The 16,011-nt window shown below is 36.8% G+C and overlaps 1 long non-coding RNA gene across 1 annotated transcript in view; it reads right to left on the minus strand.

Moving 5' to 3' along the window:
- The window catches only part of LOC125100578 (uncharacterized), a 106,893-nt gene extending 92,122 nt beyond the window's left edge, over positions 1–14,771 (minus strand). The window contains exon 1 of the long non-coding RNA XR_007127601.1: positions 14,682–14,771. This is a non-coding gene — a long non-coding RNA (uncharacterized LOC125100578). The remainder of the gene's footprint in view (positions 1–14,681) is intronic.
- Positions 14,772–16,011: the final 1,240 nt, after the last annotated feature.

The raw sequence follows: 16,011 nt of genomic DNA on the forward strand, positions 1-16,011 counted from the left end.
TTGTGAAAATGTCTATGCTACCTAAAGCAATCTACACATTTAATGCAATTCCTATCAAAGTACCATCCATTTTTTTCAAAGAAATGGAACAAATAATCCTAAAATTTATATGGAACCAGAAAAGACCTCGAATAGCCAAAGGAATATTGAAAAAGAAAGCCAAAGTTGGTGGCATCACAATTCCGGACTTCAAGCTCTATTACAAAGCTGTCATCATCAAGACAGCATGGTACTGGCACAAAAACAGACACATAGATCAATGGAACAGAATAGAGAGCTCAGAAATGGACCCTCAACTCTATGGTCAACTCATCTTCGACAAAGCAGGAAAGAATGTCCAATGGAACAAAGACAGCCTCTTCAATAAATGGTATTGGGAAAATTGGACAGCCACATGCAGAAAAATGAAATTGGATCATTTCCTTACACCACACACGAAAATAGACTCAAAATGGATGAAGGATCTCAATGTGAGAAAGGAATCCATCAAAATCCTCGAGGAGAACACAGGCAGCAACCTCTTCGACCTCAGCCACAGCAACATCTTCCTAGGAACATCACCAAAGGCATGGGAAGCAAGGGCAAAAATGAACTTTTGGGATTTTATCAAGATCAAAAGCTTTTGCACAGCAAAGGAAACAGTGAACAAAACCAAAAGACAACTGACAGAATGGGAGAAGATATTTGCAAATGACATATCAGATAAAGGGCTAGTGTCCAAAATCTATAAAGAACTTAGCAAACTCAACACCCAAAGAACAAATAATCCAATCAAGAAATGGGCAGAGGACATGAACAGACATTTCTGCAAAGAAGACATCCAGATGGCCAACAGACACATGAAAAAGTGCTCCATATCACTCGGCATCAGGGAAATACAAATCAAAACCACCATGAGATATCACCTCACACCAGTCAGAATGGCTAAAATTAACATGTCAGGAAATGACAGATGCTGGCGAGGATGCGGAGAAAGGGGAACCCTCCTACACTGTTGGTGGGAATGCAAGCTGGTGCAACCACTCTGGAAAACAGCATGGAGGTTCCTCAAAATGTTGAAAATAGAACTACCCTATGACCCTGCAATTGCACTGCTGGGTATTTACCCTAAAGATACAAACATAGTGATCCGAAGGGGCACATGCACCCGAATGTTTATAGCAGCAATGTCTACAATAGCCAAACTATGGAAAGAACCTAGATGTCCATCTACAGACGAATGGATAAAGAAGATGTGGTATATATACACAATGGAATACTATGCAGCCATCAAAAGAAATGAAATCTTGCCATTTGCGACAACGTGGATGGAACTAGAGGGTATCATGCTTAGCGAAATAAGTCAATCGGAGAAAGACAACTATCATATGATCTCCCTGATATGAGGGAGAGGAGATGCAACATGGGGGGTCGAGGGGGTAGGAGAAGAGTAAATGAAACAAGATGGGATTGGGAGGGAGACAAACCATAAGTGACTCTTAATCTCACAAAACAAACTGAGGGTTGAAGGGGGGAGGGGTTTGGGAGAGGGGGTGGGGTTATGGATATTGGGGAGGTTATGTGCTATGGTGAGTGTTGTGAAGTGTGTAAACCTGGCGATTCGCAGACCTGTACCCCTGGGGATAAAAATATATGTTTATAAAGCTGTAAAAAAAAAAAAAAAAAGAAAGGATGAATCCCCAAGTTTTGTAGCAACATGGACTGGACTGGAAGAGATTATGCTGAGTGAAATAAGTCAAGCAGAGAGAGTCAATTATCATATGGTTTCACTTATTTGTGGAGCATAACAAATAGCATGGAGGACAAGGGGAGATGGAGAGGAGAAGGGAGTTGAGGGAAATTGGAAGGGGAGGTGAACCATGAGAGACTATGGACTCTGAAAAACGATCTGAGAATTTTGAAGGGGTGGGGGGTGGGAGGTTGGGGGCACCAGGTGGTGGGTATTGTAGAGGGCACGGATTGCATGGAGCACTGGGTGTGGTGCAAAAATAATGAATACTGTTATGCTAAAAAAAATAAAAAAATTAAAAAAAAAAGAATACCATATCTTTGGAGAAATATAGGTAATTTTTATGGGCAAAACAAAGCTTTTGGAAGGGCAAAATCAGAAGCAGCTGGAGAAACCAGCTAAGGCAAAATCAGGGAAGGATTCGGAAGCCACAACGAAACCCTGTAAGTCAAATCAACTTTTCCCCCAGTCACCAGTGTCCTCCATGATATTCTCTAGGCACATTATCAGGCTCAGCTAAAGCTAAAGGAAACCATTTCTGGGCCTTGAAACTGTGAGGGCTCTTATACAGGGTTTCACTGTTTCACGGTACCCTAAAAATTTCCTTTAGAATGTAATAAAGTTAAACATCCATAGCGAGTCTGTCTCCCCTACTACAATGTGAAATTTTAAAGCAGTGTTTTGCAGGCGCTCAGTTCACCCACAATTTTAGCAATATCCCACAGAGTCCCTTGATTATAATAAGCTCTTAATAACAAATTTGTGTTGAATCACAATAATCAATTTGCTCTGTATCATATAGATACTGAATAGGTCCTGATGATTTTTAGGTATATTTTTGCTTTGAGGAAGTTACTGTTTTGTGGAGAATGGCCTGAAGAAAGAGGGGAATACTTGGTACAGGGAGACAAGTTAATAGTATAGACTAATTATTTAGAGCCAGACAACATCCTAAGTACTTCATGTCTTTTATACCTCTTAATTATCACAACTCTGTAATGCAGATTCTATTACTCTTTTTACTTATATAAGAAACTATGGCTCAGAGTAGTAAAGAAATTGCCTAAAATCGCACAGTTTTCTAAGTGGGAGAGCCAGGATCCAAACCCCAGAATTCTGATTCTACACATTATATTCTTAATATTATTATCTTATGTTCTGCTGCCTTTAATAGTTCAGGTAAGTAGTAAAAATTGACCTGAGTTAAGAGACCTATCCTGTGAAGTTGAAGGTCGTGAAAAGAAGAAAGTTCCAGAAGAGAAAAGCAGCAAAAATTCTGTACCGATAGAGAGCATGGTAGATTTAAGATTCAAGAGACAGAAGTGGCTACCTTGGGAGCCCACAAAGGGTAAAAAGAACCACAGCAAGATAGGCTGGAAATGTAAACAAAACAGAATGCATAGGCTCCTTCCTGTAAATCAGGGTCAGGAGCTGTCTTCACCTCAAAGACAATGGGAACCTAAGGAAGGATTTTCCTTCAGCATTCCAGGATAAGAACCCAAAGTGGAGTGGAACAAGAACAATGTGAATGAAAATTGGTGAAAGGAATTAGGGGAAATGGGGGGAAATGGCACAAGGAGAGATGTGCAGATCAATTAGCAAGTTGTTCAAACTGTTTCCAGTCTGGGCAAAGGATCACAATATCTTGGACAATAATGACAGTGGTGGAGGTGAGGAAAAGTGGGTAGATGTGAAAATATGAGGAAATACTTAAGATAAAAACAGCAAGAGTTCACTCTGAAGAGCAGGGAGAGATGAATTTGGGTAACAAATAATAATAATGCCTAACTCAGAAGACAGAATCATTTCTATTTTTTATGAAAGAAAGGGAAAAAGAAAGGTTTGGTACAGATTCAAGTAAGAATGTTGCTGTAGATAACTGAAGAAATTTTGTTGGATTTTTTTGTGGATTTTATTTACTCTGTGAAGCAGAGTAGGTCATCTGCTGAGACTGAAGGAAAGATAAGGTCCAGGGTAAATCAGAAGGGTCCAGAACAGGAGTAAAATGGTCACACAACTTGTTAACACACACATATAACCTACTTGGTGATGATGAAGGAAGAGAGTAACAGCTATATCCTAAAGTTCTCGAGAAGTCATTCCATATGCCATTGTTGGAGGAACACTTATATGTATATTTGGTACTGAGTTTCAATAATAAAGTCACAATCAAAATGCCAACAGGGTATTTATATTAGAATCAGAAAAATAAAACCTAAATCCATATGGAAAAATAAAGATGCAAAAATAAGAAGTACTTTACTGGATCTTAAAACATGTTATAAATCAATAGTAAATAAATTATGAATAGAGTAGAATAGAACAAAGAGTACTGAAGAGCTTGTATATATGCATATATATTAATACATATGGGCATGAATTTAATACATGTTTGAGAGCAATTTTGTCAGTAAGTGGTGAAAATTTATTTGTAGTAATTGTTTTTTTAATAGCTACATGATCAGTGGTCACTTTGGAAAATGAATATATTGAATACTATTTTATTCCTTATGCTGAAATAAATCCAGAATGAATAATAACTATAAATCTATAAAAAAAATTATATATGAACCAAAAATAGAAAAAAATTGAAATATATTGGAGATCACATGATTTTCTAACTATGATATAAAACCCAGAAAACATAAAAGCTTAATGAATTTGATCATGTAAAGCCAAAAACTACCTTAATGGCAAAATAAAACCATAAAGTTTGTCAAAACAAAAGTAGTAAAACTGAGAAAAAAATATTATTATACAGGGACACCTTGCTGGCTAAGTCATTAGAGCACACAACTCTTGATCTCAGGGTCCTGAGTACAAGACCGATTTGAGAGTAGACCTTACTTAAAAAAACAATACAAACTAAAAACAAAACCAAAATAAAACAAAAATTTATATACATGGTGTGTGTGTGTGTGTGTGTGTGTAAAATTATATATTTCAAGTAAAAACTAATTTCCTTAATATACAAAAAGCTCCATGAAAATAATGCATCCAAAAAATAAGCACTATACAAAAATGGATACAATTTTACTTAAAAAATACAAATAATCATTAAACATATGAAAAGATACATGATATTACTTGTGCAAATCAGAAGAGAAATGTCTTTAAAGAGACATTATGTTTTTACCTATTTGAACATTTTAGAAATTATACAGAAAAATGGAAACGTTATCTATTATTGATGAGAATATAATTAAGTATACAACTTCAAAGGAGAGGAATTTGGTAATGTCATAATTTTAATTTTAGGTATTCTACTCTTAGGTTTAATCTTAAAATGTATATTTTTATGTTTGAGTACATATATACACATAATACATAAAATATGTTCACTGTGCCATTTTACAACAGTTTTTTGTTGTTTTTAGTAAGACATTGGAAACAAGCTAATTGTCCATCATCAGATGACTCACTAACAATTTATGGCATATTTACAGAGTAGGCTACTAAAAACCTACTTTAAAAAATAAGACAGATACAGAAAAAAGCCCCAAGAAGCTTTTAAGCTAAATTATCATATATATTATATTCCCATTTGTGTCAAGATTTTCTACATACCTATCATCTATTGATCTATCTCCTTCCATCTATTGATCTATCTTTGTAAGTGAATGAGTAATTTCTGGACGAAAGCACAAAAAACTAATAGTGTTTGCTTCTAGGGGAAAAAATGAATACTTGAGAGATATAGGTGGAAAGCAGTTTCATGTCCTCAAAACCTTCATTCTTTTTAAGTATGTTTTTCCAGTTTACAAAGTGGATTTTAATCCCTGGAAGATTTTTCAAAATTGACAAAATCCCAAATCCAATATATGAAATTTTAAATTTTTGGCTGAAAAACTCTTGTACTTAGCATGATAGTTGGCTGCCAGTGAGGCACACTAAGTTAAAATACAGAGCATAGAGTTTTGGTTTTTTTTTTTAAGGTTTTATTTATTTGACAGAGAGATCACAAGTAGGCAGCGAGGCAGGCAGAGAGAGAGGGAGAAGCAGGCTCCCTGCCGAGCAGAGAGCCTGATGTGGGGCTTGATCCCAGGATCCTGAGATCATGACCTGAGCTGTAGGCAGAGGCTTAACCCTCTGAGCCACCCAGGCACCCCAAGAGCATAGAGTTTTGAATATTATTGTTTTGATCATGATACCTGTAGGACACAGATGGTGCAATTAAATCAGAATAATTTAAGGAGTATCTAATAAAGAGATATTTTATAAAAGTGTTGTCAGGGTGTGAATACTGGGACAGTGCAGTATTCTATAGCAAGTCCTAAGTTACCTCGCTTAGGTTAAAAGGGCTAGGGGAGAAGTGTTATCAGAAAATGGACATGAGGGCTGCCTGGAGAAAGTCCTTCAATATGATGTAAAATCTATTATCAAGTAGCATGGCAAAAATTCAACAATTCTTCAGAGAGAGGGCTGGGACAATAAGCCCCTCACTCTCCTCCTTCCTTTTGGTCTCCTGTTAGGGTTTGCTATCAACTAATAAAGGACAAAGAAGTCTATTGATACAGTTAGCCTCCTATAGCACCAAGAAGGACAGAAAAGGATCAAGAGTGAATCTAGGAGGGTAAATGGATGATAATCTACCCAACAGTAAAACTGGTTCTGACACCAAGCTCTATAAAAAGTTACCAAAATAGTGATCTTGAGTAAGTCAATTTACTGGATCTTGGATATTATTATATATTATGTTACCTGGGTCCAACTGAAAGATGGAAACCTCATCAGTAATATCAACAAAAGAATTTGATATAAAGAAGTGTTAACCAGCTAAAATGTGAGTAACTACTAAACTGAATAAATAGGGTAGAGAAATAGTTAAAGCAGGAAGCAGCTACTACCTCAAGGGTTAAGACACAGTGAGCAATAAAGGAATTTAAAAGTTTTAAGATACACCTGCAACAAACAAGTAAAGTTTATAAATAAAAAGACAGTATCACTGGGATGCCTGGGCGTCACAGTTGGTTAAGTGTTTGGCTCTTGATTTTGGCTCAGGTCATGATCTCAGGGTGGCAGGATAGAGCCCCAAATTGGGCTTTGCACTCAGCTTGGCATCTGCTTGTCCCTCTCCCTCTGCTCCTCCCACCACCCCACTCTCCCTCTTTCTTTATAAAGTAAATTAAAAAAAATTCTTTTTTGAAAAAGACCATATCACTTACTTAAACATCCCCCAAACTGGTATACTTATGTATAAATCTAACAAAATATTTATATGATCTATGTGAAGAAAACAAAAAATCTGATGAGAAGAAAACAAAAACAAACAAACAAACAAACCAAAAGCTAAGAGAAATAGTCCATGTTCATAGATAGGAAGCCACAATTTGTAAAGATGTCAGTCATCTATATTATCTATTATCTATCTACATTATCTATAAACTCTGTGCAACCAATCAAAATTCAATCAGGCTATTTTGTGGATACTGGAAAAATGATTTTATAGTTACACAGAAAAACCAAAGATTCAGAATAGCCAACACAATACTGAAGGAGAGAAAAGCACAAAGTTAGAGGACTGATAACTTCCCAACTTCAAGACTTACTATAAAGTTACAGTCAGCAAGACCATGTGGTATTGGCAAGAGAACAGACAAGGAAATCAATGGAAGAGAAGAGTCCAGAAATAGATCCATGTAAATATAGATAATAGATTTTTGACAAAGAAGAAAAAGCAAGTATAATAAAGCAAAGATTATCTTTTTTTTTTAAAGATTTTATTTATTTATTTGACAGAGAGAGATCACAAGTAGACAGAGAGGCAGGCAGAGAGAGGGGAAGGGAAGCAGGCTCCCTGCTGAGCAGAGAGCCCGATGCGGGACTCGATCCCAGGACCCTGAGATCATGACCTGAGCCGAAGGCAGAGGCTTAACCCACTGAGCCACCCAGGCGCCCAAAGATTATCTTTTTAAATTGTGATGAAAAGACTGGATAATCACATGTAAAACCATGGATGGTCAGACCTTGCATCTTTCACAAAAATGAACTTAAAATGGATTATAGACCTAAAAGTAAAACATAAAAATTAAAAACTCCTAGAAGATAATACAGAATACTTGAATACCCATGGGCATAATGAGGAGGTTTTACATACAATGTCAAAAACAGAACCCATAAAAGAAGTAATTGATAAGCTACATTTCGTTAAGTTAAAAAAAAAATTCTGCTAAAAGATAACATTGAGAGAATGAGCAGGCAAGCCACAGGTTAGGAGAAAATATGTGCAAAAGACACATTTGATAAAGGATTGTTATCCATTATCCATCTGTTTTGTTTCTTAAATTCAACATATGAGTGAAATCATATGGTATTTGCCTCAGACTTATTTCACTTAGCATCATACTCTCTACCTCCATCCAAGACATTGCAAGTGGCAAGATTTCATTCATTTTGATGACTGAGTAATATTCCAACACACACACACACACACACGCACACACACATATACACACACACCCCACCATCTTTTTTATCCATTCATCAGTAAATGGACATTTGGTCTCTTTCCATAATTTAGCTATCACTGATAATGCTGTTATAAACAGTGGGGTACATGTGCCCCTTTGAATCAGTATCTTTATATCCTTTGGGTAAATACCTAATAATACCATTGCTGAATCCCAGGGTGTTTCATTTTTTAACTTTCTGAGGAACCTCCATACTATTTTTCAGAGTGGCTGCACCAGTTTGCATCCCCATGAAAAGTGCAAAAAGGGTTCTCTTTTCTCCCCATTCTTGCCAAGACCTGTTGTTCTCTCTGTTGTTAATTTTAGCTATTCTGACACAGCTATCTCATTGTGCTTTTAATTTGTATTTCCCTGATGATGAGTGACGTTGAACATCTTTTCATGGGTCTGTTAGCCATCTGGATGTCTTCTTTGTAAAAATGCCTATTCATGTCTTTTTCCCATTTTAAACTGGATTATTTCTTTTTTGGATGTTGAGTTTGTGGGAAAGGGGATGGGTTAAATGAATGATGGATATTAAAAAGGGTACTTGTGATGTGTGTCATACAAAAGGGACAAATCACTGAATTCTACACCTGAAACTAATATCATACTGTACATTAACCAAAAATAAAATCTTGAAGGAAAAAAAAGGATTGTTATCCAAAATAAAAAAGAAACCTAAGACACAAGAATAAGGAAACAACCTAATTAAGAGCTGAAGAGCTTAAAAGACATCACACCAAGCACACACACACACACACACACACACACACAAACACTCACACACACTCTCTAATGGCAAATAAGCATATGAAAAGTCTGGACCTCCATTAGTGAAATGGAAATTGAAACAATGAGAAGATACCACTATCTACTGATGAGAATGGCCACAGTGTGAAACACTGACCACCTGAAATGTGAGGGTGATATTGAGCAATAAGAATTCTCTGTGTTTGCTGGTGGGAATGCAAAATGCTATGGTCACTTTAGAAGGCCATTTGGTGGTTTCTTACAAAGCCAAACACAGGACCTTGTCACATGATCCAGTAATCAAGCTCCATGGTACTTGCCAAAGGGGTTTAAAACTTACAGTCCCAGGAAAAACTGCATGTAGGTGTGTGTATGTGAGATGCATAAATATCCTATATACATATACACACGTATGCCAGTTGTTTCCCACAATGGCCACAATTTGGAAACAACCAGGAGGTCCTTCAGCAGGTGAATGGACAAAGAAGCTGTTGTAATCCAGACAATGGAATATTTTTCACTATTAGAAGAGAAAAGAAGAGAAGAAAAAGGCAAAGAAAGCAAAGAAAAGCAAAACAAAGAAAAAAGAAAAGAAAGCTATCAAGCTATGAAAAGATAAAAGAACCTTGAATGCATATTACTATTAAGAAAAAAGGCCTATCTGAACTGGCTACGTGTTTTTCATGATTCCAACTATATGACAATCTGGAAAATGTACAACTCTACAGACTGTCCAAAAATCAGTGGCTGCTAGCGGGGTGGGAGGGAATGAACAGGCAGAGCACAGGGGAATTTTAGGGCACTGAAAATATTCTGGATGATATCAGAATGTTGGATACAAGTCACTAGACATGTGTCCAAACCCACAGAATGTACACCAAGTGTGAATGTAAACTGAGGACTTTGAACAATTAGTATATGCCTGTGTAGGCTCATGAATTGTGACAAATGTCTGACCCTGGTGAGGAGGCATTCATAATGAAGGACACTGTGCATGTGTGGGGGCAGATGTTCTATGGGAAATCTATACCTTCCTTTCAATTTGGTTGTGAACCTAAAAACCTTAAAAAAAAAAACAGAAAAAAAAAAACAAAAACAAAACAGAAAAAAAAAACACACACACATACACACAGAGAGAGAGAGAGAGAAAGAGAGAGAGAGAGAGAGAACAAGATTTAGGCACCAGAAGACTAACTTGCTCAAAGGCCTCCAGAAACAAATGCAAAAAATTGAAGAGACTTATACCCAATTCATTACAGAAGGAGATCCATTAATGTGTCTGATAGGTATCGGACATGTATACTAGAGAAAACCAGATAGATTTGAAATGCTAAATAAATCATCTGAGAAATAACAGGAATGAATGAATGAATGAACCAACCAACCAACCAACCAACCAACCAACCTATGAAAAAACATAAAATTCTAAGAGCCCAACATTGAGAATCAGACCTCTTTGGAGAGAGTATGGCTGCTCTAGGAACAAGTAGTTGGTCTGAAGCAAATAAATTTTCCAGAGGCCATGGGCCAGAGCAGGTCCATGAGGGCAGAGGAAGTAAGCCACACACTGAAGCAGAAAGGGAATCCCAGCTTGTGGTATCCCTCTTACGACCTAAATTGACAGAGCCTGACATTTAGCCAGATGGCAAAGAAGGAAGTACAGAGCACCTGGGTAGTTCAGTCGGTTAAGCATCTGCCTTTAGCTCAGGTCATGATACCAGAATTCTGGGATCAAGTCCCACATTGGGCTCTCTGCTCAGCAGGGAGTCTGCTTCTCCCTCTGCCTCTGCCTGCTGCTACCCCTGCTTGTTTTTTCTCTCTGTCAAATAAATAAAATAAAATTAAAAAAAAAAAAGAAATGTACACAGGAGTCCAGCAAAACATCAAGATCATGAGAAAGTAGGTAGATTTGAACTTGACAGGCAATAAACTACTAACTGACAGATATAGAATAAGCCTCACAAAAAAACATTATAATGACTACCCTTTAGTTACTTAGAGTCAGGAATTATAGAGTATCAGCAATAGTAAATATGTGGATATGACTATCTTAATTACTTTGCACAACACTGATTCTTTAAAATAAGAACTGTATTGTGAGGCTTGGGGTTGATAAATCCCCCCTAAGGGAAAACATGAGGGGGAAATGCTTTATATTGTCACAACTTTCTTAACATTTTCAATGAAATGCAACAATATTTACTCTAAGTAGAATTACAAGATGCTCAGATGTATTATAAACCCTAGATCAGCATTATATGCACAGTAACAAAGAAAGAAGTAAAACAAAATTAAAATGGAATAGTAGAAATCATTCAAGCAGAATAAAAGACGGCAGGAAAGAAGTAACTAAAGAGCAAAACCAGAATGAACAAGTATGAAGTAATTTCAAAAGAGGAGACCCCAACCAAAGTATATCAGTAACTATGTAAGGTGATACAGAAAAATGTACTCAAATTAAAAGGCAGAAGGGCGCCTGGGTGGCTCAGTGGGTTAAAGCCTCTGCCTTTGGCTCAGGTCATGATTCCAGGGTCCTGGGATGGAGCACCATATTGGGCTCCTTGCTCAGCATAGAGTCTGCTTCTCCCTCTCTCTCTCTCTCTGACTCTCCTCCCCACTTGTTCTTTGTCCCTCCCTTCCTTCCTCCCTCTCAAAAAAAAAAAAAAAAAAAGGAAAAAAATATTAAAAGTCAGAGATCATCTGAATGGACATAAAAATAAGAATTATGCTTTTTCTAGAAGAAAGTCACTTTAAAGACACAAGTAAGTTGAAGGTAAAATGATTGGAAAAGACATACTCCTCACTGACTCAACATAAGAAATCTCATGTGAAGAGATTTTCCATTAGAGAAAATGTAGGTTTCAAGCCAATAAATATTATCAGAGATAAACAGGGAGTTTTCAGAATGACATAAAGGTAAATTATTAATAAGATTGTAACCACTAATGTATACATACACTATAAAATAATAGAGTTTCAGGGTACATAAAACAAAATTTGTTAATACTAAAGAGATAGACAAATGTACCATCACAGTGGAAATTTCAGTTACTGACACAATATAAGAATATAGACTATTTGAATCACAATATCAATCACTGTGATCTAAAGGATGTTTCTCAAATGCCCACATTCAACTACAGATTAGATTTTCAAGTGCACTGAAACAATTATCATGTCAGACCACATGTGATAACTCAAAAAGAAATGTCAATAAATTTCAAAGGGTGGAAATGTTATAATGTTCTCAGACAAAAATAAAGTAAAATTAGAAATCACATGTAGTCCATTATTTAAAATTTTTCCATTACTTAGAATTTCAATAGCAGGCTTCTTGAAATACTCATGAGTCAAAATAAAATCTGATGGTAAATTAGAAAATATTCCAAAAGGAATGATAATAAAAATATGGAGGATGCAGCTACAACAGGGCTTAAAAGAAAAATTTTGGTCTTAAATGCTTAAGTTTCTCCTAAGAAAGCAAAGGGAGCAAATTAATCTCAAAGAAAATACAAAGAAAACATTGATAAAAGCAGAAATCAATAAAATAAAAATTCACACAAGAAGAATATTAACAAAGCTAAAAATCAGTTTTTTGGGACGATGAATAAAATTAATAGACTGTAGTATATGTGTCCTATATCTGAGCCTGGGTGGCTCAGTGGGCTAAGCCTCTGCCTTCAGTTCAGGTCATGATCTCAGGGTCCTGGGATTGAGCCCTACATCAGGATCTCTGCTCAATGGGGAGCCTGTTCCCCTCCCCCCAACACCTGCCTCTCTGCCTACTTGTGATCTTTGTCTGCCAAATAAATAAATAAATAAATAAATAAAATCTTCCAAAAAATTAATAGACTTGTAGCAAAATTGAACTGATAAAAGCAAGTGAAAATGCAAATTGCCAATATCAGGTATTAAAGGGTACATATTAGATCATCATTAATTAAAAGAGTAATAAGAGTAACATGAATAATTTATGCTAATGAATAGGATAGCCTATAGAAAATACAAAAATTGTCCTTGAAAAACACAATTAATACAAACTGATACCAGAGGGAATACAAAACCGAAATACCCAACTAAATGAAATTGAATTTTCATGAGAAAACTCTTGAACTAAATGACCACACAATTTCACACTACTTTCTCAGACAAGATGAGGTAATAGTCGTTAGCTGATTTCATATGATTAGTATAAACCTAACATCCAAGCCTGACAAGGACGTTATCCCTCATGAACACTGACTCAGAAACTCCTAATAAATATTAGCAATTTGAGTCTAATGATATATAAAGGAGGCAACACAACACTAACAAGTGAATTGTATCCCAGGAATGTACAGATAGCCCAACATTCAACAATCAATCCATGTAATTCACTATGTTAACAGTATAAAAGGGAATGACATCATCTGATCATCTCAAAAGATGCTGAAAAAAACCATCTGATAAAATTCAATACTCATGCTACAGTTCTGCTTTAAGATCTTTTCCTAAGAAGTTACTATGAGAAATCTTCATGTAAAAGTTTTAGCTCTGTTCAGAATAGAAACCCAAAGAGCTAAAAGAAAACATGAAAGAGGACAGTGATTTTTCCAAAATCATCACTATTTTACTACTGAGCTCACCTAGTCATTTTTTTAAAATTTGGTTTATTGTATTTTTCACATTTAAGATTTTCCACAGCTTCTGCTTCTGTCTAAAATTTTAAGAGTGTTGGCCCTTCTTGGAGCAAGACTTTGATGGTTCCCTCAAAGGTTTTGTCTTATAATTCCAACATTTGAGTTATTTTGGGTTTGGCATCTTTGGGTTGTCCTTTTCCCCTGTGAGTGTTGGCATTTTTGTGGCCTAGGAACTTTGAATCAGATCCTGGACATTTTAAAGTGCTATTTGACCCTGCTTTCCTCATGTCCCCTCCAGGGTCCACTCTGATGTCCTGTTGAGGGTCAGACACTTGAACATGCACTTTGGGGGTGAGCCCAGGAATTCCTACATGATCAAATTTGGGGGTTCACTTTCTTGACTTGTCCCTTCGCTGTAATTTTCCTGATAATCTCTAGCTCTCAAAGTGCCCCTTTCTAGTCATCTGTCTGGAAACCTAGGACTTTAGTTTCTTTGCTCTGATGTGAATGTCCAGTAACTACAGCTGCTACTGAGGCCAACTGAGGGAAGGACAGATGAAGTTATCACCCCAGAACCACCACCCTTCAATTGGCAGTTCATTTGGGCAGTGGAGTCTCATCCCTAAGAGTTTTGTTTGTTTGTTTGTTTGTTTAAGATTTTATTTATTTGTCAGAGAGAGAAAAAGACAGTGCTAGCAGTGGGGAAGGCAGGCAGAGGGAGAAGCAGACTCCCTGCTGAGCAACAAACTCCATGCAGGACTTGATCCCAGGACCCTGGGATCATGACCTGAACCAAAGGCAGATGCTTAACCGACTGAGCCACCCTTAGAGTTGTGGGTGTGTTCCTGGCTGCCACAGTAATTGCTACCATAACGGAATTGCAGCTTTAAAACTGAGGATGCTCTTGGGCTGGGTCAGGAGAAATAAAAAATACTGAAAATGTCCTATTTGCTCTCTGCAGAAGGCTCTCTTTTCTTAATGCCCAGGCCAGAACGAAAGGGCTCCTTTTAGAGCTCTTTTGGTCTGCTCCCAGGGCACAATTCCAGAATTCATGCTCCTTTTGTATCCAGGATGGGAGATACAGCAAGAAAACAAAAACAAAACCAAACAAAATAGAAACAGGAAACTCACCACCAGAATCAATCCCACTTCAAGGTCTGGTTTCCTCTCCTATTTTGCCTGCTTTTGTTTAGTTTTCAAAGTCTTCAGGAAGCCGTCACACACATTCTATATTGGAGAGAGACATCACCTACATAGAATCCAATATGCTTACTCCATGGTAAGTGGAACCACACATCTTTTAACCATATTCCTAAACAAAATCAATACCTTTCAAAATTTCAGATGCTCCAAAAAAAATGTATCAAAATTTTAAATTTTCAGAGGTGGTCTTGCTTTCCATTACAACTAATTTTCAAAATTAATATATTTTGTGTATTTATATACTTTTTCAATAAGATGATGCCTTTTGAGTATTAAATAAAGCACCCAGTTATGGTTAAATTACCTATTTTGTTTTGGATAAGAAAGCTCCACATTAGACTCTGATCAGGACTGACTTACTTTGCTGATAGTTTAGTTACTAAGGGAGATACCTGAAAGAGTTCTCCTTTCCTTTTATAGTAGTTGTTTTGGAAGCAGGGTAAATTCCATCCAACGCCATTGGAAATAAATTAGAATAAAAAAGGCAGGCATGGACTCTGAGACAGATATAAGAAATGTGAGAATGTTAAGATTTTTGACTCCCTCTGGTCCTTATCCTGACTTGCACCAGTAGAAAGTTTGAATGGAGAGTCCTGGAGTGAATGTCGTCAGGGCAGCTAAGTGGATGGGTTTGAGTTTGGGCATCTGTGCAGGTTTTTGTCTGTCCACCAAATTCTGCAGAGAGTTTCCTGAATGACAAGTGTGGGTGATGGCAGTGGTTGGAGAAGTAGAAATCAGACTGAGCCCCTGTAGCAAAAGAAGAAAAGTAGAAGAAAGAGGGAGAGCCTGACAAAAAGGCCCGGGGCTTAGCCAGTGGAAAATTCTCCATGAAGTTCACTCACCAGTTACTGGTCTAGAAATATATGTTTTTTTCTTCGAAGTTTTAAGGGCAGGGTACTAAAAGAGAAGACACCAGTATACAGAAGAATAGAACAAGGGGAAGATTCATTTGCTTTTCAGTACACTGGTTCAAAAGATACTAACCTATTCTAAAGCTCACTTTATACTAACTACTAGATTTCTTACCTCCTTACTTCAGCTCAGGCATGGCTTATTCCAGTGAAAGCAAAAGCACTACAAAACTAAGGGTGGTTTTGACTTGCATAGAATACTAATATATTTTACTTGCAAAGCCATTGTTTAAAATGACACCTGAAACCACTGGATCAGTTTATGGGCTAATTTTAGGGAATGTGATGAAGAAATGTTTTTCTTTCTAAAAAGCCTCCATTCCAAAGAGTAAACACATACTCTGGTT

Source organism: Lutra lutra, chromosome 5 (genome assembly GCF_902655055.1).
Source record: "Lutra lutra chromosome 5, mLutLut1.2, whole genome shotgun sequence".
NCBI lineage: Eukaryota > Metazoa > Chordata > Mammalia > Carnivora > Mustelidae > Lutra > Lutra lutra.